Below are 23132 nucleotides of genomic sequence, written 5' to 3' on the forward strand. Positions count from 1 at the left end.
TATAGTGTTAAAAAAGCTTCAACCAGAACTTGCTCTCATACTTACGAAACTGTTTAAACGTTGCCTTAAGGAGAAGTACTTTCCAACACCTTGGAAAACCTCATCAGTATGCCCTGTATGTAAGAACTCAAGTGATAAGTCATCTCCCTCTCAGTACAGACCAATAAATCTCCTGTGTGTCATGAGTAAGTTGCTGGAATCCATATTAAATAGAGAAATGGTCAACCACCTCAGCAGAAATAACATTCTTAGTGACACGCAATATGGTTTCCGTTCTGCAAGATCTACCGCAGATGTACTAACGGTTATACCACATAGGATTAGTGAATCTCTTGACAAAGGCTTCCTTTTCAGGGCAATTGCTCTTGACATATCAAAGGCCTTCGACAAGGTATGGCATAAAGGCCTACTTCACAAGATCTCCAGCTACGGTATAACTGGAAATATTCTCTCTATCATTAAATCATTTCTCTCTGATAGGCTAATAAGAGTAGTGGTTGATGGACAAAAATCAGAGACCTGCAGTATTAATGCTGGAGTCCCTCAATTGTCCAGCCTGGGCCCAACTCTCTTCCTGATCTACATCAATGATCTCCCTAAACACATACTTAAATCATTCGTTGACATCTATGCTGATGACACGACCATCTACAGCAACACATCAAAGGTTGTAAATGACAAAGCTCTCTCTTATTCTCTCTCCTCTGATCTCAAACGAGTGGTTCAGTGAGGGAAGACGTGGCTGGTTACCTTTAATGCATGTAAAACCAAACTCCTATCCTTACATCATCAACGCTCTGATCCCCATCTGACATCAATTGAAATGGATGGCTCTCGTCTAGGAGAAGTCCCATGTTTTGACAAGCTTCTGGGCTTGACCTTTACTCCTGATCTGAAATGGAACACGTACATCGTCTGTTGCCAAGGTCGCTGGAAAGATGGTGGGATCCTTTTACCGCTCCAGAAGATATCTCACTACTGATGCAATTCTCTCTCTCTATAAAAGCCAAGTACGTCCAAAGATGGAATACTGCTGCCATATTTGGACAGGAGCTGCTAAAATCAGCCTATCCTGCCTTGACAGAGTACAAAATAGACTTCATTGCTTAGTGGGGAATGCCTTTTTCTCTTCCCTGCAACCTCTCTCCCATGGAAGAGACGTTGCAAGCCTATCTTTGTTTTATCGTTATTTCCATGGCAGGTGCTCGTCTGAACTCCAATCTTTGATCCCCCCTCGCTAATCTTTTACAAAAAAACACCCGTCTAGCTGAATCCACAGTCAAAAACTTTCCCCACTCTTTATCTATGCCTAAATCAAAACGTAGATTCCATGAACAAAGCTTCTTTCTTAGAACTGCACGCCTGTGGAACTCTGTTCCGTCTTCCTGCTTCCCTCCTGACTACAACTAGGATGTCTTCAAGTCCAACGTAAACAAATTCCTGATGAACCACCCCCTTAAGTAGACAATTTAAATATCCACACTAACGTACTGTATTTACAATAACCCTTACCCCTGAGTGGCTTCCGGGCCTTGATAAGTGGTGACCTCTTTGAAAAAAAAACAGAAAGGGAAAAAGAAAAGTAAGATGGAAGCAAATTCATAAATGAGTAAAAAAGAGTTGAACTAACAAAAAATATAAAAGAAAACAGAATAAAAAAGGTAAAAATAGAAAGAGAAAAATATAACGAAAAGGACACAAAGGAAAAAAAGAAAATATAAAGAAAGAAAATTGATAAATAAGAAACAAATCTGTGTGATGATTGTTGAAAGATCATGGCCAATAAAGTGGAGGGAATGAAAATAGGGAACGAAAAAAGAAAGGAAAACGAAGAAAATAAAAAAGGGAATAGAAAATAAATAAAAATTAGCAAAACCATAAAACGAAATAAATAAAAATCATAATTAATAAAAAAAATAATAGAAAATGAATAAAAAATAGCAAAACGACAAATGAAATAAATTAAAATTAAACGATACAAAATAAGAAAAAAAAATGAATTCCCTTATTTTATCCATTTAGTCCTCACATTCCACGAACGATATTTCTGACAAAAGAAAGAGGATTTGCTTATTTTCTGGATCATAATTTATCCACCTAACACTTGGTTAGTTTTTTTTTTACCTTTAAGTTATAATGCATTTAGTCTTACTCCAAGGGGCTTCATGCTTTGTCTGGAGATATTTACATCCAAAGACGATTAAAAAAACATAAATAAAACGAATTTAAAAAGAAAATGTGAAAGAAAATATATGAAAAAATAAACAAACAAAAACAAAGTAAAATAGAGGAAATAGAAAAATGGAATGGAAGGAAAAAATACAGAGAAAAAAGAAAACATAAATAAATAAATAATAAAGAAAAATATATGTCACTAATTTTATTTTTACTTATACTTACTACAAACAAGACACATTACCACTAAGACGTCAGACGCATCCTAAATGGGGATATTTGTTAACATTATATTTAAACTTCTGCATGTGTGCATTATTTGGATTATTCGGACTACTGTTTTCATCCTGAGTTTTATTCAGTTATAAGTTACACTGTTCTGGTAGTTGAGAGTTCAATCCTCAGTGCGGGCGACACTAAAAATACAATTACAAATTACTTAATGCTTCTACCTTTTCATGGTTGAAAGAATGAGAACATGCTACACCTGTGTATTAAATAAAGAGTTCCGTTCAAAATTCCGTGCAGATTTCCGAGTTCAAGAAGATACACCTGAAGAAGACCAGCGCTTTCATCGGCCGAAACGTTATGAGACTAGCACTCAAGACTAGAACAATAATCCAAATAATACAAATTATCAATCCTCATTTAAATAATATAAAAAAGCATGATTCTGCACGTTGGTATTGCCAAAGAAACAGGGAGCAGGAAAGGGATTCCAAGAGTTAGAAATTTGAAGAAACGTGTTATTAGAATGAATAGCGTCCCAGCATCAGGGGATCTTCACACTAAAAAGGGTGGGATTTTGTATTATGTAGTGGATGTATATAACGGATATATAATATGTTATATAGTCGTCTATGTAATGAGTGTATAACTATTTATTGAATAATCGTGGACTTCTCCCCGAGGACCAGAAAGGATGTCTGCTACACATAGATCAAAAGATCCTAAAGGAGGTAAAAAGAAGGAGAAAAAAAATTTAGCCATGGCATGGATCGACTACAAAAAGACATACGACAGGATCCCGAAAGCATGGATAATAGGATGCTTAAAATGTATAAAATACCAATCAGGATCATCAACGTGATTGAAAATGCAATAAGAACATGGAGATTGGAACTGACATCGGATGGACAACACATAAAGGAAGTGAACATACAAAGAAGCATCTTCCAAGGAGATTCACTATCATTGTGTCGTCTAACGTGCATGTATTTACGTGTCTATTGAATATGTGTGTAGTGTTCATATATTTATAATATTTTCTCTATTTATCCTCTAGAAATGTTCCTTGCGTTTATCTACAGTTCTTTGTGGGTGTATATAAGTGTTGTGGGGACATACAAACCCTTATAATCCCTAAGATGGACTTATCCATTAGCCATATAAGCAGCAAGTATAGACCGCTCAATGAGAGCTATCCGGATGTCGTACAGAGACGACTCCTCACGGACTTACTAATCTTCCTCTATCACTAACCCTGTTCTGGATATAAACGTTCTTCGTATTCTCACCAATCGTCGGGTTTTCCTATTTTCACCTTTGCCGACTCCACTACAATAAGTGTTCACGTGTTTGTCATTGTCTCGTTGGTGCGTGTACAACATGTACTAAAGAGGACATATAGCAAACACAGACAATACAACAGGACGAAACACAGTTCCGTGAGGTTTTACATCGGCCTATAGAGAAAACATACCTTGTCCATCCTGGGGTCTTGTTTTGACAGATCTTGGAAGCTGCAATGAAAATTCATCCGCAGGAAATCGACCAGAAGTCTCGAATGTCAGCAACTTTTATTCACATACTTGGAAAATTGCACGCCTGTCCTAAGTTCTACATTCTATCGACATTACCCCGACAGCTTCCTGGGGCTTCACAGCCATTACGACCGGTCGCCAACTCTTCTGTCTCTCTTAAACTCTAATTCCCAACTGACTCAACTTTACGTATATATATATATATATATATATATATATATATATATATATATATATATATGAGCAAACAGTTAATAAAACATGTTAAAAACACTTTGAAAAATAGTTAAAAACATATTTAATCTGAAAAGGAAACGCTAGATAAATGGATAGTCCTTAATCCGCAGAGTTTTGAAGAAATACTTTCCTTCTCATCAGAGGGTAGGAATTAGCAAAATGCGAGGTCGGATTTTGCATACAAAAGTATTTGATGAAACAACAAATAAGTCAAAGATCTTACTTGATTACAAAAAAGTGAAGCAGAGGGAATATGGTGAAGAAAAAGGTGATTACACGTGAATGGATAGTTTTAACTCTTTTTCAAAGTGTTTTTTAACACGTTTTATTAACTATTTGCTCTTATTATAAGCTCTATCTCCTATTTGGTTTTATCGATCTTTTACATCTGGCTGAGATAACTTTATAAATATTAATTCTTTAATATTTATAATATACTTTAATTTTACCATCTTGGATCATTTTGGTAAATTTAATTGTAATTTTTATTATATATATATATATATATATATATATATATATATATATATATATATATGAGCAAACAGTTAATAAAACATGTTAAAAAACACTTTGAAAAATAGTTAAAAACATATTTAATCTGAAAAGGAAACGCTAGATAAATGGATAGTCCTTAATCCGCAGAGTTTTGAAGAAATACTTTCCTTCTCATCAGAGGGTAGGAATTAGCAAAATGCGAGGTCGGATTTTGCATACAAAAGTATTTGATGAAACAACAAATAAGTCAAAGATCTTACTTGATTACAAAAAAGTGAAGCAGAGGGAATATGGTGAAGAAAAAGGTGATTACACGTGAATGGATAGTTTTAACTCTTTTTCAAAGTGTTTTTTAACACGTTTTATTAACTATTTGCTCTTATTATAAGCTCTATCTCCTATTTGGTTTTATCGATCTTTTACATCTGGCTGAGATAACTTTATAAATATTAATTCTTTAATATTTATAATATACTTTAATTTTACCATCTTGGATCATTTTAGTAAATTTAATTGTAATTTTTATTATATATATATATATATATATATATATATATATATATATATATATATATATATGTATATATATATATATATATATATATATATATATATATATATATATATATATAAAAGCTTCCTTTGTAATTACGTCATCAGTACAAGGAGCCTAACGATTCAAATCACTTGATATTTTGTCACATATTCGTTTGTTATTATTTATTAACGAAAATTCCTAACCTTCTCGGATAATGTTAAAATTACACAGTAAACATTCTTTTTGCTATCAAAACATTTTTCTATTCACAACAATTTTCCCTTATTTTCTATATTTACTATCTAGTCTTAGATAACAATTATTATTATTATTATTATTATTATTATTATTATTATTATTATTATTATTATTATTGTATAATAATAATAATGGTAATAATAATAATAATACACATGAACCACATGCGTGAGCCAGATAAACTGCTGCAGAGGCAAAGCATGAAGAAGCGTTACAGAGAATGAACACCGAAGCTGCATACTAGGGGGTGCAATAAGTAATGCCCCTGGCCCACTTCCAGTTGTTATATCTCTACGGGCTATGTGGCAAATTACAGCTCTGAACTAATTGTAGTTTCTGTTTTACAGGTGTTTGAATTGAGTCAGATGTGAAATGAAGCCTGTTGAATGTCGATCAGTGATCCGGTTTTTGTATTTGAAAGGACGCACACCACAGGAGACTTTTCATAAAATGAAAGAAACTTATGGCGATAATGCCCCATCATATGACCTTGTAAAACGCTGGCACCGTGAATTAAAACATGGCCGGAAGTCTGTGGAAACAACTCCCAGACCTCGTCGCCTTCCCCCTTCTGCCATTGATGAAGCATCTGTCCGTCAAGTTGAGGCTGCCATTTTGGAAGATCGGCGCATTACTATTCGCCAAATAGCCCAAGATGTCAAGATTAGTACAGGGTCTGTGGAAACTATCATTCATGACCATTTGCATATGCATAAGGTTTCTGCCAGATGGATTCCCAGGTTGCTCACACCATTCCAGAAGCGAGAACGCACCGAGTGCTCAAGGATGAATTTGGAAATGTGCCAAGAAGATGAGTCAAAGTTTTTCAAAAGACTGATTACACAGGATGAAACGTGGGTCCATCACTATGATCCAGAGACCAAAGCCCAGTCAATGCAGTGGAAGCACTTGGACTCATCACCTCCAAAGAATGCAAGGATGCAGCCCTCCGCTGGGAAGTTCACTCACAGTTTTCTGGGACCAGGGCAGAGTAGTGATGACAGATTTCCTGGCAAAGAATACCACAATTACAGGAGCTTATTATGCTTCACTTTTGAGGAAATTAAGGGAAGCTATCAAAATCAAGAGGCGAGGCAAGACCAGCAAAAGTACCTTCCTCCTGCAGGGCAACACTCCGGTCCACAACTCGCATGTCGCCAGATCAGAAGCACGGGCGTGTGGTTATAAAATCCTAACCCATCCTCCCTACTCTCCTGACCTTGTACCCTCTGACTTTCACCTCTTCCCAGCCATGAAGTTGTTTTTGAAAGGAAAGCGTTTCCCAGCCTTAATTTCTGAAGTCACGTCGTGGTTGGAGGACCAACCTGGGGTGTTCTACAAAAACGGTCTCCAGAGCTGCATCAAACGATGGGAGAAATGCATAACTCTGGGTGGTTCCTATGTACAGAAAGACTAATAACTGTGCCAAGTTTCGTTGCTCTACTGCTATGGGAAGTGGACCAGGGGCATTACTTTTTGATCGCCCCTCGTATCAACAAGTTCTACATCCCTATCACGCATCCTCTCCCATTGTCCCATCACCGTCCCACCCCCAGTGTGATACCAAATAGCCAAGAAGGGTCAAGGAGGATGGAAAGACCAAGGAGAGAGCGCTGACCAGACCTCTGCTTGATAAGCACGAAGAGAACTGGGACGTTGGGGAGGCTTAATGGCACTCAAATTCCAGTATAGGCCAAGGGCCGCTGCCAGCGAAAAATCAATGGTGAGAGGATGCTGCGATAACGCAAATTTATTTGCAAATGCTATCGAAGTAGGTAGAGAGTGCTGGACGTATGGGAGACTTGTTGTCACTCAGCTTCCAGGGAACACCACAGATTTTCAATGAGATTTTTGATGACTTGTGTGAAAGCTCTATGCGAGCAAATAATAATTTCTTACGTTACCCAGCGTTGCTCTGGCAATATAACATTTACTGATTGTTGGGTTAGGCGAGAAGGTGATCTACGTTGAACATGCACTAGGGCAGCAAGTCCATCGGATAACACTTCATTGAAGTACTTGTAAAACAGGCAGATGGATGCGATGATCGGGCAGGGGTTGGAGCTTGGTAGAGAGTGTAGACCTATCAGGTTAAGGGGTTTTTATGAGCCTGCATAAGAGATAGGGGCTCGTGGCTGATTTATCAGTCCATATGTGGCAACAACTGAATTACCTTAGTTAATCTGTTTGTATAGATTATTGTTCGCCTAAAATCTTGACCAATTAAAAGTAAAAAGGATTACTGGGAACCGCATCAGCTGATTTTTATGGAAAGCGCTGTAATGACCGCCTGTAAAAAATTTGCAAAAACAATCGTCTTCTACAACCAATGCCAACAATTTTTCTTATTATCTGTGCCTGAAACTAAACGCAAATTCCATGAACAAAGTTTCTTTCCTGGAACTGCTCACCCTCGGAACATAATATCACGGGCTGCTTCCCAGCTAACTACAATATGATAGTCTTCAATTCCAATGTAAACAAGTTCTTGTTGAGCCACTCCCTTAAATAATCAAATTCTATCCAATTTTAACAACTAACGACTATTACAATGTTATCTTATCAACCACCTTACGTTCATTAACGCCTATACTAACTTCGGGCCTTGATAAACGGTAAGTCTCACGAAAAAAAAAAAAAGCAGGAAAAAAAAAGACGAAGAAAATGATGTATAAAGGAGATTGCATCACACTTTTGAATTTTTGAGATGCGGATTGGGTATTCATATTATTTGAATTCATAAATTCCCGAATTCAACAGAAAGATTCTCAAGTCCGACAAGACACACCTGAAGAAGGTCGGAGGTTACATCAACCAAAACGTTGTGAAAATGGCACTCAAGATGAGAACAGTAGTCCGATGAATACAAATAATACGAGATCGCATTAGTTTTATTGGGGGATCTGGTAACCTTCCCGGTGTCCATACTGTGACAAATGTCTTCTAAAAATAACTAAGAAATCCAATGTTATAAAATGCACTCGTCAAGCCACAACCACTACAAGTTCCCCTACTCTTTATCATTGCCTAAATCTAAGCGCAAATTCCACAAACAAAGCTTATTTCCTAAAACTGCTTGCTTGTGGAACTCTGGTTGTCTTCAAGTTCAATGTAAACAAGTTCTTGTTGGGCTGTCCTCTTAAATAATCAAATTATACCCAATTCCCACTTCTAACGATTACTACACTGTTAGGCAGATTATCACAGTTCTTGCTATCCCGTCCCCTTTATTAGTCCAATTCTGCTCGATTCACACCCAAAAACGATTACTGAGATGTTGGCTCACTGACTACTTTACACACATTAACCGTTATCCTCGAGTGGCCTCCGAGTCTTGATAAATGGTGAACCGAGAAAGTCAATTGAGCGTTATTAGCTGATACATCCGTTTCCGTTACTAGAGATGTATAAAAAAGTCGAAGGAAAATAGATATAGAACGATAAGATAAAGAAAGAAACGAAAAGAATACAAAATGCAACACCAAAAGAAAAATAAAGTTAAAAAAAGAAAAGGAAGAACAGAAAGAAAAGAAAACGAAGAATAACTAAAAGCAAAATGGATAAAAAAGATAAAAACTGATTTATTTTTTACTAAAGAATCATCACTTATCTAGACCTAAAGGCCCCTCGGGGATAAGGGTCAACGATTCCGTCAGGTCAACAATGAGATAATACCATGATGATTGAATAGAGATGGCTGAAATAGGTTATTCCAGGAGTTTAGATACAAAGAAGCTAAACACAGTGTGGGTTAGACGAAAGTGATTTTTGTGGAAGGAACTTGGCAAAGCAAAGTTTTCAGTCCGTGTCGTGAACCACTTAGCCACCGTCACCCCTATGAATATTTTATTTATTTCCTAGCAAGGTGGTTACAAACATGTTCATGTGTAAGTTAGACGAAAGTATCTGCCTCGAACGAACTTAGCCCACCTAGATTTTCAGTCCGTGTTGTTAACCATTTAGTCGTCAATATTTTCTTTACCTGCTTTTCAATAAGTTAGACACAAGATCAGGTGTGGGTTTGACGCAAGTGCGTGTGTGAAATGAACTGGATTCGAACATGCCACACCCAGGTTTTCAGTCAGCGTAGTTAACCACTTAGCCACCGACTTTCTGTAGTGTTTATGTTCGTCTGAAATTTAAAACCGATTACATTCCCAAAAGATGAAATATAAACACTGCTACGTGTACTTAAACAGAAAGCACCGTTATTTCCCTGACACACGCTAATAAAAAAATTGTAGAAGATTCATTAAACTATTTGAAGCCCTTTCTCCTCCTCCCCCTCTCACCCTCTACCTCTTCCTCCTCCTCCAAGTGCTTTCAATCTTACAATCTGAATAATTTGTATGAATTATAATTGCAGACGCAGCGTTCCATGCAGACGAATATTCATATACACTTGTAATCTCTTAAGCAAACAACAGTTTTGTTATACTCCCTCCTCCCTTTGCAATCAGTCCATTTGAGTGCTACGCCCAGTAAATGCTTAACCGCAACATAGGAAAGAAACAAAAATACAAAAAAATAGATCTTTCGTCAAACAAACATGGCGGCCATTAAAAACACGGCGGCCATTACGATCAACATGGCCGCCTTTAAAAAACGGAAGACGAACGCATGCAGACGCGCATGCGCACACACGAAAGAGAGTAAGTAGAGAATGAAACGTAAGGAAAATCATAGGAATAAAATATTAATAAAAAAAGGACTAAATCATAGGAATAAAATATTAATAAAAATGGACTAAGATAAATTCTTCAGTGGAATCGTTCCTCAAGGGCACTGAAAAAAGATATTAGTTTCGCTTCATCTGTTTATCTTATTTTCCACTTCAATAAGTTATTATTTAGCACTATGGAGACATTATTATTATTATTATTATTATTATTATTATTATTATTATTGTTGTTGTTGTTGTTGTTGTTATTATTATTGCTGAGATCATTCTTATTATTTAGCACTATCGATATATTATTATTATTATTATTATTATTATTGCTATTGCTATTATTATTATTATTATTATTGTTGTTGTTGTTGTTATTATTGCTGAGATTATTCTTATTATTTAGCACTGTCGATATATTATTATTATTGCTATTGCTGTTATTATTATTATTATTGCTATTGTTGTTATTATTGTTATTGTTGTTATTATTATTGTTATTATTATTTTAATATTATCATTATTATTATTGTTATCATCATCATCATCATTATTATTATTTTACTGTTATTATTATTATTATTGTTGTTGTTGTTGTTCCAGTTGTTGTTGCTGCTATTATGGCTGAGATTATACTTATTATTTAGCACTATCGATATATTATTATTATTGCTATTGTTGTTATTATTATTATTGTTATTATTATTATTATTATTGCGATTCTTCTTATCAATGCTATTATTGTCATATAATTTAATAACATATTTTTAGTTTATTATACTGATAATAATAGTAATAATAACAATCATGATCATTATTACAATTTTTGTTATTATTATTGTTATAATTATTACTGTTGTTGTCATTATTATCACTGTTATTATTATTGCTATTATTATTGTTGTTGTTATAATTGCTCATGTTATTGTTATTATTATTATTATTGCTGTTATTCTGCTTCTATTATTACTATTATCATCGTCGTTGTTATTATTGCTGTTATTCTTATTACTGTCATCATTATTGCTATTATTATTCATATTACTGTCATTATTATTGTTTCAGATATTATTATTGTTGTTGTTGATTGTGTTTGATATTTTTGAATTATTATATTGTGATACTACAATTAGGACAACTACTACTACTAATACTTCTAATAATAATATTAATAATAATAAACACTGTATATATGACTGTAACGTTGTACAGTGTTTTTCAGAATAATCTTCCGTGACATTTTATCGGACCCAATACGTTGTAGGTGAAAGTCTCACAAAAGAAACAGAGACAAGGGAAAAGGAAAGAAATTCGACTCATCATTTTTTCTATCTAAACAAAAGGCATTTATTCTTGGTATTTCCAACAACGACTTACAACTTGTTTTAAATAGTTCCGTTCTCGCATCGACATGTCCTTTAAAAACATTCTCGTCACTCGCGTGTCACTCGCTGTTATTGTCTAGCCATGTCTCGAACACGTGCTTCACAGTCAGTTCTACCACATGTTAATTTTTCTCTGCTGTGACGTCACTTGGTCATTTGCATATCTTAGCTGTCGCGCAGCTGCTGCTTACAACAGCGCCAGCGGCTCCATTACATGACGAACAAACATATACTACACCGCCTCCTCAAATTATTGTTATTAGTAGTAGTATTAGTGTTAGTACTATTATCATTATTATTATTATTATTATTATTATTATTATTATTATTATTATTATTATCATTTCTCTTGCCACATTGCGTGTCTGGCTGTTATTATTGTCGATTTTATGTTGATAGGCGGATTATAACAAATGAACATAGGCTATCAGCATCTTTATTTTCTCAGTTTTCCAAGACTTTCCGCAAGATTCTGGTGGTTCTCAGCAAGACAGTCTTCTGAAATACTCCAACATTGCAATGAATCCCAATTTTTTCAGTCCACTTGTCAAATCCTTTTATCACACTCACCAGGGCTTCCATCACAACTGGTACACATTCTACATTCAACTTCCACAATCTTTTTATCTCCCTTTCAAGTTTTGGTACTTTTCGGCCTTCTCCTTTTCTTTTCCCTCCACATTCACATCAGCGCATGCTGCTATATCAATGATTACGGCTTTGTGTTCCTTTTTTCCCAACAATATTAAAGCTGGTGTTCTTGCTTGGATCACATTATCACAATGGATATTCATATCTCACAATAATTTTACATTATTACCTTCCACCACCTCTTTTTGGAACATGATTGTACAATTTTTCACTGCATTCTGACCCTCTTTTCTTGCACATATGGACCTTTTTTTGCAGTATTGTCATAGCGCATTTTTTTCTTGCAGTATTGTCATAGCGCATTTTTTTCTTGCAATATTGTCAGAGCGCATTTTTTTCTTGCAGTATTGTCATAGCGCATTTTTTTCTTGCAGTATTGTCATAGCGCATTTTTTTCTTGCAGTATTGTCATAGCGCATTTTTTTCTTGCAGTATTGTCATAGCGCATTTTTTTCTTGCAGTATTGTCATAGCGCATTTTTTTCTTGCAGTATTGTCATAGCGCATTTTTTTCTTGCAGTATTGTCATAGCGCATTTTTTTCTTGCAGTATTGTCATAGCGCATTTTTCTTTGCAATATTGTCATAGCGCATTTTTTTCTTGCAGTATTGTCATAGCGCATTTTTTTCTTGCAGTATTGTCATAGCGCATTTTTTTCTTGCAGTATTGTCATAGCGCATTTTTTTCTTGCAGTATTGTCATAGCGCATTTTTTTCTTGCAGTATTGTCATAGCGCATTTTTTTCTTGCAGTATTGTCATAGCGCATTTTTTTCTTGCAATATTGTCATAGCGCATTTGTTTCTTACAATATTGTCATAGCGCATTTTTTTCTTGCAGTATTGTCATAGCGCATTTTTTTCTTGCAGTATTGTCATAGCGCATTTGTTTCTTGCAATATTGTCATAGCGCATTTTTTTCTTACAATATTGTCATAGCGCATTTTTTTCTTGCAGTATTGTCATAGCGCATTTTTTTCTTACAATATTGTCATAGTGCATTTTTTTTTTACAATATTGTCATAGAGCATTTTTTTTTTGCAGTATTGTCATAGTGCATTTTTTTCTTGCAGTATTGTCATAGTGTATTTTTTTTTTACAATATTGTCATAGTGCATTTTTTTTTTACAATATTGTCATAGAGCATTTTTTTCTTGCAGTATTGTCATAGCGCATTTTTTTCTTAGAATATTGTCATAGTGCATTTTTTCTTGCAGTATTGTCATAGTGCATTTTTTTCATGCAATATTGTCATAGCGTATTTTTTCTTGCAATATTGTCATAGCGCATTTGTTTCTTGCAATATTGTCATAGCGCATTTTTTTCTTGCAGTATTTTCATAGTGCATTTTTTTCTTGCAGTATTGTCATAGTGCATTTTTTCTTGCAGTATTGTCATAGTGCATTTTTTTTTTACAATATTGTCATAGTGCATTTTTTTTTTACAATATTGTCATAGAGCATTTTTTTCTTGCAGTATTGTCATAGTGCATTTTTTTCTTGCAGTATTGTCATAGCGCATTTTTTTTTTACAATATTGTCATAGTGCATTTTTTTCTTGCAATATTGTCATAGAGCATTTTTTTCTTGCAGTATTGTCATAGTGCATTTTTTTCTTAGAATATTGTCATAGTGCATTTTTTCTTGCAGTATTGTCATAGTGCATTTTTTTCATGCAATATTGTCATAGCGTATTTTTTCTTGCAATATTGTCATAGCGCATTTGTTTCTTGCAATATTGTCATAGCGCATTTTTTTCTTGCAGTATTTTCATAGTGCATTTTTTTCTTGCAGTATTGTCATAGTGCATTTTTTCTTGCAGTATTGTCATAGTGCATTTTTTTCATGCAATATTGTCATAGCGTATTTTTTCTTGCAATATTGTCATAGCGCATTTGTTTCTTGCAATATTGTCATAGCGCATTTTTTTCTTGCAGTATTTTCATAGTGCATTTTTTTCTTGCAGTATTGTCATAGTGCATTTTTTCTTGCAGTATTGTCATAGTGCATTTTTTTCATGCAATATTGTCATAGCGCAATTTTTTCTTGCAATATTGTCATAGCGCATTTTTTTCTTGCAATATTGTCATAGCGCATTTTTTTCTTGAAGTATTTTCATAGTGCATTTTTTTCTTGCAGTATTGTCATAGTGTATTTTTTTCTTGCAGTATTGTCATAGTGCATTTTTTTCTTGCAGTATTGTCATAGTGCATTTTTTTCATGCAATATTGTCATAGCGTATTTTTTCTTGCAATATTGTCATAGCGCATTTGTTTCTTGCAATATTGTCATAGCGCATTTTTTTCTTGCAGTATTTTCATAGTGCATTTTTTTCTTGCAGTATTGTCATAGTGCATTTTTTCTTGCAGTATTGTCATAGTGCATTTTTTTCATGCAATATTGTCATAGCGCAATTTTTTCTTGCAATATTGTCATAGCGCATTTTTTTCTTGCAATATTGTCATAGCGCATTTTTTTCTTGCAATATTGTCATAGCGCATTTGTTTCTTGCAATATTGTCATAGCGCATTTTTTTCTTGCAGTATTTTCATAGTGCATTTTTTTCTTGCAGTATTGTCATAGTGCATTTTTTCTTGCAGTATTGTCATAGTGCATTTTTTTCATGCAATATTGTCATAGCGCAATTCTTTCTTGCAATATTGTCATAGCGCATTTTTTTCTTGCAATATTGTCATAGCGCATTTTTTTCTTGAAGTATTTTCATAGTGCATTTTTTTCTTGCAGTATTGTCATAGTGTATTTTTTTCTTGCAGTATTGTCATAGTGCATTTTTTTCTTGCAGTATTGTCATAGTGCATTTTTTTCATGCAATATTGTCATAGCGTATTTTTTCTTGCAATATTGTCATAGCGCATTTGTTTCTTGCAATATTGTCATAGCGCATTTTTTTCTTGCAGTATTTTCATAGTGCATTTTTTTCTTGCAGTATTGTCATAGTGCATTTTTTTCTTGCAATATTGTCATAGTGCATTTTTTCTTGCAATATTGTCATAGTGCATTTTTTTCATGCAATATTGTCATAGCGCATTTTTTCTTGCAATATTGTCATAGCGCATTTTTTCTTGCAATATTGTCATAGCGCATTTTTTCTTGCAATATTGTCATAGTGCATTTTTTTCTTGCAGTATTGTCATAGTGCATTTTTTTCTTGCAGTATTGTCATAGTGCATTTTTTTCATGCAATATTGTCATAGCGCATTTGTTTCATGCAATATTGTCATAGTGCATTTTTTTCTTGCAGTATTGTCATAGTGCATTTTTTTCTTGCAATATTGTCATAGTGCATTTTTTTCTTGCAATATTGTCATAGCGCATTTTTTCTTGCAATATTGTCATAGTGCATTTTTTTCTTGCAGTATTTTCATAGTGCATTTTTTTCTTGCAGTATTGTCATAGTGTATTTTTTTCTTGCAATATTGTCATAGTGCATTTTTTTCTTACAATATTGTCATAGTGCATTTTTTTCTTGCAATATTGTCATAGTGCATTTTTTCTTGCAATATTGTCATAGCGCCTTTTTTCTTGCAATATTGTCATAGCGCATTTTTACTCCTTTTTACTCACAATTACTGACCAGGTCTTGTATATTCTCACCTTCCTGTCCACGCAGTCGACGCAGGGGATTTTCAATTGTTTTGCCAGTGTGATACTTCATATCATTTGTCCCCAGCGCTTACTCCCATGCGGCACATATATGGGCCTATATCCCAAACTCCAAGTCACATTTTGACAACCATTATCAAGTTTTTTTCCTTTGTCCACTGCTTCTCGTAGATCTCTACAGAATCGACCATGCATTGTCTTCTTAGTCCTCTTGTATTTCCCTTTTTATTTATTTTTTTGGTTTAAATTCTTTGCTCCTTACGAATTCGCTCTCTTGTAGTTTCAGACTTCTTTTACACATAGTTCTGCATCTATTAGTTTTCGTCACCCTTCTTTTCTTATTACATGAAACCTATCGGCATCACTTTTTGAGTGAAGAGCTCCATTCATTGTCATCGTTTTCCTTGTCTTCCTGTTCATATCTTTCAGCTATTTTTCCCATCGAATAATACACGCTCCATATCGAAATATAGATACTGCACATGTGTTTATTGCAGATAGTTCGTTTTTCCTATTCAATCTTCACCTAAGAACAAACCATGTTCTTTCTCTTGTATTCTTTTCCTATTATTTCCTTCATTTCAGATTTTTCATTTTAATTACACAATTTCTAAATAGGTGTATCTGTTATATGTATGTGTGTGCGTTATCTAACCGTGTGTTTAACTGTTTATTTGTCCTCAGATTCCTTAATGTCTATACAGCCCGTGACTCGTCTAGCGTGTTGGGTGCGTGTGTGTATTACATATAATTCACAGTACATTTATAACGACATACCTGTTTCTGTGTGCCCTTCATCTTTTGGCCGCTGCCTGGGAGATTCGCCAATGTCTTAGGGAACTATGTTCTGCTATAACAAGCCGCATTCACGACAGACAAAAGACGATACATGTTTTTATATATATATACTTTATTCACACGGAAAAACTGGAGTGAATCTTGGCTTCTCTATGGTTTCTCTGGATCCATGTGGAAACCGTCGCCCTCCACTTATGAGGAGACCTGTTTAATCCATCTTGCTTGTTCGGTATATCAAACCAACTCACTAAACTTAACTCAGCTTATTCAAATCGAAACCCCTGACACGTCACATCCTATCTCGATTCGGATAATTCCGGTGCAAACTGGCCGATCAACCCAGTTTGATACCTGCTACACCATGGCTCTTTGACCCTTTCTGCACATTCAATGTTCCTCAACTTATCGTTTCCCACGATTCAATCTGTCGTTTACTTCGCTAGAAGATAGATAAACAGATAACAGACAATTAAATGATTCTACCCGGCGTTGCCCGGCGTTTACCTACCATATCCTTCTTCTCCAGTCTCCTTTATCATTTCCCCATTCAAAGTTTTATTCTTTCGCTTCCAACAAATTCTCCCCATTTCAATTTTAGGACACCACATTGATTCATGCCAAATTCGATACCTATGTTATTACTAAACATTTGAACAGTCCTCACAAACATACTTAGTTGAAATTTCATTCTTTGCATATAACTTCAAGTCATCCATAAAGAATACATGGTTTACCACTCATAACGCATACACCTTTCATAATATGAACGACAAGGGTACCATATTCAAAACAAACAACACTGGCGACAAGCTGCCCCTCTTTTAAAAAACGGTTTTTTCATATGAGTTTCTCTAAGATTTTCTCCGTTTGATGTCAATAACATCTTCCATTGTTTCATACTTCTTTTCAAGATGTTTCGCACATGCGCCACTATTCCAACATCGAAATCCAAACTGACCGAACCTCTGAAAAATCAGGCTTTTTATTCAAAACCGGAAGCATTTCATTGATATATCACGTGACAAGATTGCAAGCACATAAAGAGAAACAGCAGCCATTTTTTTGTCTGCCAGAGAAACCTACAGCCTTCCTAAAAATAGGTTTGTACAATTTTTTAAAAGGCATTTAATCACGAAAATAATTTTAAAAATATAAATAAATAGGTTATTATTTGAGTGTTATGGCATAATGAATCACTATTATGTAAACAAAACGTGGCGAATAGTTCAAATATGCAATATAACAACTTAGAGAGCTGTGTATTTATAGTTACTGTCATTATAACAAGATTTTAAATAGAGAACATCCCCACTATATTAATAACTAGACGAAATATAGAAAATCACACGTATGTTAGAATCACAACCCCCTTCAAGCAACGCGCACTTTTACGTAGAAAAACCTTTCTATCATTACATATCCTATGAATACTGACTATTCTTGCTTACACGGGCCCGAATCAATGCCACCTCCCCACAAATAAAAATCCAAGAGGAATTAGTAGACATTACCTTCAAAAGTATTAGACCTTTATATACCAGTAATGTTTCAATCTCAATTTTTATTGTATAGTGAGGTGTGTATATCGGGGACGACACATAACAGAGTACACAGAAGGGGACGATAACGATATTTATAATAGACCAGACTACCCGTGACCCGTTGGGTCAGTATGTTATATTAGCTATGGAATTCATGTATGAGCGTGACACTTGTGACGTAAAGAAAATAGTTTTTTGACATAACAGAAACATTTCTATGAAAGTATATTAAAATGAAAAAAGAATATAGATAGATTTCTATGAGTCGTTCTGTTTATCATAATTGATTATTTTTGGAAAAAAATTTACAGTTACTGAATTATAAGTGGTTGGCCATACTCATGGGTAAATGTGCACTGAACAGATACCATAATACTTAAAGTTAAATTCAAATTTTGATATATCTGCGTTTTTTTACATCGTTCATTTCTGTATTACGTTTAAGTTATTTTAAACCCTACTCTTTCCATGTTAAATAATAATTTGGAAATAATAACGTTAATATTTCAGCGCCCCAATTGTTCTTTTCTTTTTTGTTTTCCGCGTTTAAATTATCCAAATAAACAATTGATAATACAGTCTGCTTTTTTTACATCGTTCATTTCTGTATTACGTTTAAGTTATTTAAAACCCCACTCTTTCCATATTAAATAATATTTTCGAAATAATAACGTTAATATTTCAGTGCGCATGTCGTAAACCAGAAAGTGAGTTACATACATCGTTACAAGGTCATTTGAATTTTATAATTATATATTACAACAGTTTATATTTATAATAGGAGCTTGATATAAAGAAAGACGTAGACAGTTCTTTTAACATGCATGAAATATTGAAGGAGGCAGGATTGAGTTACACGTTTAGAGGAGTGTTACATACAAAGTTCAGTTTACAAAAACAAATCACAAAAAACACATAATCTTTCAGGTTGAAAGATGACAAGACAAAGACTTACAAATTACATGAAGACATTTATTCCAGCTGGTTATGATGATGACGATCAGGTATTCGAATGTCTTTCAGAATTACATTGTCTTGTCATCCATTCTTTCGCTTCCGAAAAGGGCTTAGCTAACTCTCCTCCTCTGATTGTTCCGAAGTCAACTCTCGATCTCGAATCTGACTGAACTGACTGATTTCGAACCCTCTTAACTGAATATATTGGATCTATCTTTCTTTGCGACGTCGAAACATGCTCAACCATGTGAGAATCACTCACGTGGATTCTACATATTACACATGTATCCACACGCCTTTGCAACACAAAGAAAATTTCTCAATTCATTGAACCTGACTGACCTGTCTTTGTTTCATAATTATTTCTACTATAATGGCAATTCATCAAATTCCTGGGATCGCATCTAAATAGCAATATATATTAATTTTTATGTTTCCAATGCAACATTTTTTCTTCGCAAGTAGGAGATGGGACAACTTTATAAAAAAAATAAGTAAATCAACGAAACTCTCTTTCCAAAATTGTTAACACCAGAAAGGAGAGCATAGGAAATACTTTGAGTTGGAGGAAAATGAAAAAGAAATCGGTATGTTGACCCATTATGCTCCAATGTAACATAATCGTTACCTATAAACATTAGTATTCCCTGGAGTCTAAGTGATAAAAAATCTCTCCAAATTTGCATTGTTGCTACAGCCACTTACCATTCATTTCTTACTCGTAATGGCTGTTGGTATTCCATAGGTTTGTGTAGCAATAAGCCCCCTCGAGGTCCTAGTGTTTTCTACACTCTTCGAGCGGAGGTCTGGTAAGTGTTTTCCTTCCTTGGTTCTTTCATCCTTCTTCTAGTCGAAGCTAACACGACGATTTTTTTTACATGGTAGTCACCACTTATCAAGGCCCGGAAGCCACTCGGAGATAAGGGTTATTGTGTACAGTAATCTATGGGATAATATCGTAGTAATCGTTAGTAATGGAGATTTGATAAAGTGTCTTACTTAAGGGGGCGGTTTATCAGGAACTTGTTTATGTTGGACTTGAACACATATACGTTGTAGTCAGGTGGGAAACAGGCAAACGGCAGAGAGTTCCACAGGCGTTCACTTCTAAGAAAGAAATTTTGTTCATGGAATCTACGTTTTAATTTAGGCACAGATAAAGAGTGGGGAAAATTATTGACAGTGGTTTCAGCTAGACGGGTGTTTTCGTGAAAGATTGGCGAGGGGGGACCAGAGATTGGAGCTCAGACGAGCACCTGCCATGGAAAAAAACAAAGACAGGCTCGCAACGTCTCTTCTGTGGGAGAGAGGTTGCAGGGAAAAGAAAAGGTCACCCCCACTAAGCTACGAAGTCTATTTTGTACTCTGTCAAGGCAGGATAAGCTGTTTTTAGCAGCTCCTGCCCAGATGTGGCAGCAGTACTCCATCCTTGGATTTACTTGGCTTTTATATAGATAGAGAATTGCATCAGCAATGAGATATCTTCTGGAGTGATAAAAAATCCCACCATTTTTCCAGCGACATTGGCAACGGATTTGATGTACGTGTTCCATTTCAGATCAGGAGTAAAAGTCAATCCCAGAAGCTTGTCAAAACATGGAGCCTCCCCAAGACGAGAGCGATCCATTTCAATTGATTCTAGATGGGGGTCAGAGCGTTGGTGATGTAAAGATAAGAGCTTCGTTTCTAGCCGAAGCTGACACGACAATTTGGGTGTGGGGTGGTTTCTGAGATAATTTAAAAGTTTTGAAGTTTCAGTTGTCTTGGTCTAATCTGGTCGTCATGTTCTGTTTGTGCTTTTGTTTCATTTATTTATTTATTGTTTTAATTTCCATCCGATTGGTTGGTTTTTGTAGTTTATGTTGTGGCGTAATTGTTACATTTCAACACTCGGGACCAACACGTTGTATGCAGACAATCGCAATAAAACAAATAAAAGAAAAGAATTCGACCCACTTCTTTTTTAATTGAAACAACAGACATTTATTTACAAATACTTCCAAAATACCGTCTTGTCACTTGTTCAAAAATCTCCTCGGATCCCAACGTGTAAAGCATGTGATACTCTATCGTTGTTCGACCATGTTTAGGAACATCTTTTCCTGCCACTCTCGGGCCACGTGTGTAATACGTTTACTTCTGTCCTCTTGCCTCGAATCTTCTACGTCTCGAACTCGTGTCAAAACCTCTACATCTCAAACACGTCTCGAATCCTCTACGTCTCGAACACATCTAAAAACTTCTACGTCTCGAACACGTCCCAAATCTTATACGTTTTAAACACGCCTTGCATCTTCTACGTCCTGAACGCGTCTTGAATACTCTACATCTTGAACACGTTTTAGATCCTTTACGTCTCAAACACGTCTTGAAACCTCTACACCCGTAGACGTCTCGAATCCCCTATAGCTCGAACACATCTCAGATCCCATACGTCTCAAACCTCTTGAATCTTGTACGTCTAAAACGTCTTGAATCATCTAAGTCTTAAACACGTCTCGAATCCTCTACGTCTCAAACACGTCTTAAATTTTCTACGTATCGAACACGTCTCGAATCCTCTACATATCGAACACGTCTCAAATCAGCAACGGCTCAAACACGTCCTGAATCATTTACGTCGCAAACACGTCTTGAATCCTCTACGCCTTGAACACGTCTTGAATCCTGCATATCTCCAACACGACTTGAATCCTCTACGCGTGGAACACATCTTGAATCCTCTATGTCTCGAACACATCTTGAATCCTTAACATCTCGAACACGTCTTGAATCCTCTACGTCTCGAACACGTTTTGAATCCTCTACGTCGAAAACACGTCTTAAACCTTCTACGTCTCTAACACATCTTAAATCCTCTACGTCTCAAAAACGTCTTGAATCCTCTAATCTACAACACATCATAAATCTTTTACGTCTCGTACACGTCCTAAATCTTCTACGTCTCAAGCACTTGGAAACTCTACGTCTCGAACATGTCTATGTCTAAAACACGTATCGATTCCTCTTCCTCTCAAACACGTCTCGAATCATCCACGTCTCGAACATGTCTCAAATCCTCTAAGTCTTGAATTCTTAATTCTCGAACAAGACTAGAATCCTTCAGGTCTCGGACAAGTCTTGAATCCGCTACGTCTCGCAAACGTCTTGAATTTTTCGGATCTCGAACACGTTTTCAATCCTACGACCCGAATACGTCTTCAACACTCTACGTCTCAAACACGTTTCAAATCCTTTGCGTCCCAAACACGGCTATAATTTTTCACGTCTCAAACACGTCTTTAATCTTCTACGTCTCGAACACGTCCTGAATCCTCTATGTCTCGAACACGTCTCAAATTCTCTACGTCTCAAATACGTCTTCAATCTTCTACGATTCGAACACGTCTCAAACCCTCTACGTCTTCAACACGTCTTAAATCTTCTACGTCTCAAAAACGTCTCGAGTCATCTACGTCTCGAACACGTTTTTAATTCTTCACGTCTCGAACACGTCATGAATCTTTTATGGCTCGAAAAAGTTTGAACACTCTACATCTAGAGCACGTTTCAAATCCTCTGGATCTGCAACGCGTCTATAATCCTCCACATCGCAAACACTTAAATCTTCTTCTCAAACACGTCACCTATCCTCTACGTTGTAGAAACGTGTTCAATCCTCTACATACCGAACACGTATTGAATCCTCTACGTCTCGAACACGTCTTAAATCCCTCGCGTCTCTAACACGTCTTGAATCCACTTAGTCTAAAACACGTCTTAAATTTTCTACATCTCGGACACATATTGAATCCTCTGCGTTTGTAACATGTCTCAATGTCTCTACGTCTCAAATCATCTACGTCTCAAATCATCTCCGTCTCAAACACGTCTCAGATCCTCTACGTCTCTCACACGTTTCAAGTCCTCTACATCTCGACAAGTCGTAGTTTCTCCACATCTTGAACACGTCTCAGATCTTCTACGTCCTGAACACCTCCTCTAACCTTTACGCCTCAAACACGCCTTAAATGTGTTACGTCTCGAACAGGTCTTATATCCTC

This window comes from Euprymna scolopes, chromosome 29 (genome assembly GCF_053919585.1).
Source record: "Euprymna scolopes isolate OS-2025 chromosome 29, ASM5391958v1, whole genome shotgun sequence".
In the NCBI taxonomy this organism is placed as follows: Eukaryota; Metazoa; Mollusca; class Cephalopoda; order Sepiida; family Sepiolidae; genus Euprymna; species Euprymna scolopes.